Below are 6,763 nucleotides of genomic sequence, written 5' to 3'. Positions count from 1 at the left end.
GTAGTGTAACAGTTTTCCATTAAGATTCAAAGCATTGTGTGTTAATTGTTTAGTAGAAGAGAAATCAGAATAGGATTCAAGAATGAACATATCCCTAGCATTTTGTAACACTAAAATATTAGGGGTTTGATCATCAACTTCATGAGAGAATTTAAAAATGTCATTCATTAGGGTTTTTGAGATCACAATCTCTTGACCTTTTATAAAACTTCTCAAAGCTTGTTCTCCATCAACCATAATAAAAGATAAATTTGAATAGAAAACCTTTACAAGACTTGGATAAGTTGTAGAGCCAGGGCTTAAGAACATACCTGGGGTAGATTGTATGAAAGTTGAAATAATTTCAAGAGCTTCAAACAAGAAGAAATTATAATCAAGTAAATCAACAAAGGAAAGTGATCTTTGTCGAAAAATATCAACCCATCTCCCATAAGCAGTATGGTTTTCAAACCATTGTTTAGGAACATCAAAAGTGTGTAATGGTGAGTGAACAACAGGGGTAATAGGTTCAACCATTTTTGATTTAGATGATTCTCCTTTTTCGGATTTTAAAGAGGATCTGCTTAGCCTTCTTTTAGGTGCCATTAAAGCAGATTTTGAAAAGCTTGAAAGGGAAAGTGAAAGAGACGGTTTGAGTAGGAAATCAGAAAAAGATTTTGTGAGCAAATGAATGAGCAAAGCGTTTTACTCTCTTTTAAAGGAGTATAGTACATGCATTTGTACTTTCAATAAATTGATTTGACAACACAAGGAATGCAAAAGGTGTGTGGAGATTGACCGGTTTGTTCATTATAGTGAACAAGTGTTTGATTTGGGTTTTTGACCATGAACAAATGGAAATGCAATTACGAGATTAATTGGATTTTAACCAAAATCATGAACAAGATTTTAATGCATGATTCACGTCCAAAATAATTTTAAACAAACAATTTTTGTTTTTGTTTTAATATAATTAAATATCTTATTAATTAAAGGTATTTAATCATAAATCCCATTTTTATAAAACAAATAATTTTTAAGAAATTGAAATCAAATTTTCAATTCTCAAATTCACACATAAACACATATATAATCACAATAATATGCCATGCTCCCCCTTAATACATACTTGGTATTTAAGTAATTAACGTCTCAATCCTTTTACTCATATGCCATTACTCTTTGATATTACTCTTTGTTACTACTCCCCCTTAATTCATGCAACGTCATTTAGCATGCCAAGTTCCATACGTATATAAGCAAAACGATCAGCACTTAAAGGTTTTGTAAATATATCCGCTAATTGATTTTCAGTAGATATAAAAGATAAAGAAATATTACCTTTTTCAACATGATCTCTTATAAAATGGTGACGTACCTCAATGTGTTTAGTACGAGAATGTTGCACAGGATTCTTTGTAATACAAATTGCACTTGTATTATCACATCTTATTGGTATGCCTTTGAAATCAATTCCAAGGTCTCTAAGTTGTTGAGCAATCCACAAAATTTGAGAGCAACATGCACCAGCAGCTATGTATTCAGCTTCAGCTGTAGATAAAGCAACTGAATTTTGCTTTTTAGAATACCAAGAGATCAATGAATTTCCTAAGAACTGACACGATCCTGAGGTGCTTTTTCTATCAACTTTGTATCCAGCATAATCAGCATCTGAAAAACCAATCAAACTAAAATTTCCACAACTAGGGTACCACAGACCAAAGTCTTTAGTCCCATATAAATATCTAAAGATTCTCTTAACTGCTTTAAGTGAGATTCTTTTGGGTTAGCTTGAAAACGAGCACATAAGCAAACACTAAACATGATATCAGGACGACTAGCAGTTAAATACAATAAAGAACCAATCATACCTCTATAAGTCTTTTGATCAACACTCTTACCATTTATATCTTGGTCCAGACTTAGTGTTGTACTCATAGGCGTATTAACTTCTTTACATTGATCCATATTGTACTTTTTTAATAAATCTCTAACATATTTACTTTGACAAATAAATATGCCATCTTTCTTTTGCTTTATTTGTAGTCCAAGAAAGAATGTTAAGTCTCCCATCATGCTCATTTCAAACTCTTTGCACATAATCTCAGAAAATTCCTTGCACAAAGAATCATTAGTAGCTCCAAACAATATATCATCAACATATACTTGAACAACTAAAATATCTTTTCCTTTAGTTTTAATGAAAAGTGTTTTATCAATTTTTCCTCGTTGAAATTCATTTTCAAGTAGATGTGAGCTAAATCGGTCATACCAAGCTCTTGGAGCTTGTTTCAAGCCATATAACGCTTTATTTAGTTTGAACACATGATTAGGTAGATCAGAATTTTCAAAGCCGGGTGGTTGTTTAACATATACTTCTTCTTGCAAGTATCCATTTAGGAATGCACATTTAACATCCATTTGATATAGTTTAATATTCATGTATGAAGCAAAAGCAAGCATAATGCGGATAGATTCTAACCTTGCAACTGGTGCGAAAGTTTCATCATAATCTATACCTTCTTCTTGATTATAGCCTTGAGCTACCAGTCTTGCTTTATTCCTTACAATATCTCCATCCTCATTGAGTTTATTACGAAAGACCCATCTTGTTCCAATGATAGTACGATCTGGAGGTCTTTCTACTAGATCCCAAACTTTGTTCCTTTCGAATTCATTTAATTCATTTTGCATTGCAATGATCCACTCTGGTTCTTGTAAAGCTTCTTTAACATCTTTAGGTTCTACTAGAGAAACAAAAGCAGAGAATGCACATAGATTTTTAAGAGAGGATCGAGTTTGCGTACTTTGTTTGGATCACTTATAATGTTCTCTGGAGGATGTTGATATGACTTTCTAGTTCTTCTTCGTAGTATGGATGGTGTGTTTTCATTCAAAGAACTTGTACTTACTTCAATTGAGGTTTTTCTAATTGGTGTACCCAAAACAGTATGTTCAGGAACTATCTCAAGTTCTTGAGGTTGGGTTTCAAGAGCAGACTGTGAGTCTTCAATGTTAACAACCTGTTTTCCTTCATCCTCAATACTTTGTATGGTATCCTGCATGTTAATCTTTTTAACTGCATTAACATTTTTAATATCCAGTTCATCATCACTTAAATCATCAAAATGTTTATTAAGGTTTAACTCTTTAAAACCTTCACTTAAAGTTTCATTTTCGGATTCATCAAAAACAACATGTATACTTTCTTCAACTATACCTGTACGTTTGTTTAGTACTCGATAAGCTTTACTATTAAGAGAGTATCCAAGAAATATACCTTCATCACTTCTAGCATCAAATTTACCTAAATTGTCTTTACCATTATTATGAATAAAACATTTGCAACCAAATGGTCTAAAGTATGCTATATTCGGTTTTCTTCCTTTGAATAACTCATAGGGAGTTTTCTTAAGTATGGGTCTTATAAGGCATCTATTTAAAACATAATTAGCTGTGTTAACAGCCTCAGCCCAATAGTGTTTAGCTAATCCATTTTCAATAAGCATAGTCCTTGCCATTTCTTCTAAGGTTCGATTTTTCCTTTCAACTACACCGTTTTGTTGGGGTGTCCTAGGAGCTGAAAAGTTATGGGTTATGCCATATTTTTCACAAAAGGAGTCAAAGCCTAGTTGATCAAACTCTCTACCATGGTCACTTCTAATCGAGACTATTGGAAGGTTCAGTTGAGTTTCCATCTCTTTACAACGTCTTGAGAACGGTTTCAAGGCTTCACTTTTATCCTTCAAAAAATCAACCCACGTAAATCTAGAATAATCATCAACTATAACTAAGATGTAAGATTTACCTCTTATGCTCCGTACACGCATTGGTCCACATAAATCAATATGTAAGAGTTCACATGGTCTCGATGTACTTACCATTTTCTTCGGTTTGAATGAACTTCTTACTTGTTAACCTTTAATGCATGCGTCACAAATAGGACTTTGTTTATAGTCAAGAGCTGGAAGTCCCTTAACTAAATCTTTACTTACCAACTTCTGCATGGTGTGAGTATTGATATGGCCAAGACGTCTATGCCAAAGTTTTGGATTATCTGTAATAGCTTTCAAACACTTGAAATTCTGCACTGCAATTTCATTAGTATGTAAAGCATAAACATTATCATTTCTAAGAGCAGTAATGAGAGTATCTCCGGTATTAGGATTTTTAACAACACATTTTTCTTTGTCAAATATTACTTCATTACCTTTATCACATAGTTGAGAAACACTTTAGTAAATTAAATTTTTGACCTTCAACTAAATAAACATTGTCAATAATTTTAGATGGATTCTTACCAATTTTACCAACACCTAAAATTTTTCATTTACCCTTATCTCCTAAGGTGATTGAGCCATTGCATTTTTCTTTAATTTCAGAAAATAAAGAGATTTTACCACTCATATGCCTCGAGCATCCACTATCTAGAATCCACTTTTGTTTAACCTACAAAACAAAAAAAAATAACCTTTCTCAACCTTACTTGGCTATCCAAGTGACAAATTTGGAACCATATTCGGGATAGACCATGTTGGGTGGTCTTGTCCCTTTAGGAACCCATATTTGCTTTATCTGTTCACGTAATTCAAAAGGAAAGGAATTCTTGATAATATAATTTTCCTTACGTCTGTAAGGACATGCAAATCTTATATGTCCTTCTTTGCAACAAGATGTGCAAGTAGGAGTACGTTTATGTTTATATGCACTTTTCACAAATGTGGTTTTACTCTTATAGTTATGTGTAACATGATTATAACCAATACCACTTTTATCACTAGTTGGTTTTTGTCGTGTAAGCATTTTAGTGAATTTAGATTCAGACTCATTAAGCTTGTTTAATGCTTGTAGATTTTTCTCAGACTCATTTTTCAAGGTTTTGATCCTGGCTTCAAGATCATTGTTCTCATTCTTAAGATCGATAAGCTGTTTAGTCTGGCTGAGATTCTGTTCTTTCAAGACCTTGACAGTCTTTTCAAGATTTGTTTTTTCAGCCTTTAGCGAATTATTTTTATTTATGATTTCTTCACAACCTTCAGCATAATGACGTATTCTATCGTCTAAAGTGTTTTTCTCATCTTTTAAAATTTTCTCAATTTGAAACATATTAAGGAGTGTTGTAACTAATTCATCTTTTGAGCATGTGTTAAGAAAATCACGTACCTCTTTATAATTTTGATCTAAACCATCATTATCATCATTATCAGCCATAAGACATACATGAGCTTGTCCATCTTCAGTTTCAGATTCGGATGATCCTTCGGAATCACTCCAAGTTGCAACCATCGCTTGTTTGTTCTTGTTCTTTTTGTAGGATTGTCTTTTCTTCTTAGGACAGTCCTTTACGATATGTTCTGTAGAACCACACTCAAAACAAGCAAGTTTGTTAGTCTTAAAATTTGAATTAGAATTAGAAGACTTACCTTTATTTCTGAATTTAAATTTCTTAAATCTTTTTCGCATCTTCATAATTCCTTCAAGACCTTTTGTGATTAACGCAAATGGATCTTCCTCATCATCGCTATCTTCATTTTCACTTGAAGATTCATGATATTTCTTTGCCTTTAGTGCAAGATTTTTCATGGAAGGTATTACATCATTATCTCCATCATCATGTAGGGTAAGTTCATGAGTTGTGAGTTTTCCAAGGAGATCGTCAAGCGATAGAACTCTCAAGTCTTGAGCTTCCTCTATGGCGGTGACTTTTGGACCCCATTTGGATCTTGGAAGACACCTTAAGACTTTCTGGACTTTCTCTGCATTAGTAAAAGTTTTTCCAAGAGAATTCAAACTGTTAGTAATCAAAGTAAAACGTGTAAACATTTCATTTATATTCTCATCCTTTTTCATCTTGAACATTTCGTATTGATGCATGAGGATGTTGATCTTTGTTTCCTTCACTTGACTTGTTCCTTCGTATGTTACAACCAACTTGTCCCATATTTCTTTAGCACTTGTACATGAAGAAACTCGATTGAACTCAGTACCATTCAAAGCACAACATAATTGATTCATTGCCGTATAGTTTTTGGAAACCCATTCCAAATCAGTTTGTGAATATTCGGACTCGGATTTTAGTACATCATTTCCTTGAGCGTCCTTTTTCATGGGTATCTTAGGTCCTTTAGTTATGATTTCCCAAAGTTCCATATCTTGATCAATCACAAACATTTTCATCAAAGTTTTCCAATGTGAGAAATTTGTACCGCAAAACAAAGGTGGTCTTGAACACGAACGTCCTTGAGCAAACAACCCTTCTCCTATTGGATCCATCACAAGATATTAATCTTTTAGTGTGAAACCTTGCTCTGATACCAAATAAAAGTTAATAGGAGGTTGAATACTCTCTAGAGGGGGGGTGAATAGAGAGTTTGGGCTTTAAAAACTTTTTGGGCAGTTTGTCTCAAGAGTTTGAGGAGTCTGTCAAAACTGTCTTCTGGAACAGCTTTGAGCCAATTCGTAAACACTAATCGTATGCGCGGAAAATAAACTTTAAAGAATAACACACGATATGTTAACGAGGTTCGGTTCTAACTAACCTACTCCCCGCCTATGGGTTTTCTTTCAACCCGTAGGATTTCAACGCCTTTTATTAATCCGACTTTAATACAACCAAGAAGATCTCACTATCTCCTCTCACCACGTTCTTCCCCTTGAAGAACCGTATTACAAGTCCCTTTAATAAAAGCAAAATCCCAAATCTCACAATAGAGATTCACAAGTTGAACACTTTGAAAAGTATTCTTGATTAGGCGTATTAAACTTAATCTAACTCTTTTTGAAC

The sequence above is a fragment of the Amaranthus tricolor genome, chromosome 8, assembly GCF_026212465.1.
Source record: "Amaranthus tricolor cultivar Red isolate AtriRed21 chromosome 8, ASM2621246v1, whole genome shotgun sequence".
Lineage (NCBI taxonomy): Eukaryota > Viridiplantae > Streptophyta > Magnoliopsida > Caryophyllales > Amaranthaceae > Amaranthus > Amaranthus tricolor.
The sequence above is the reverse complement of the archived record's forward strand: the minus strand, read 5'-3'. Positions refer to the sequence as shown.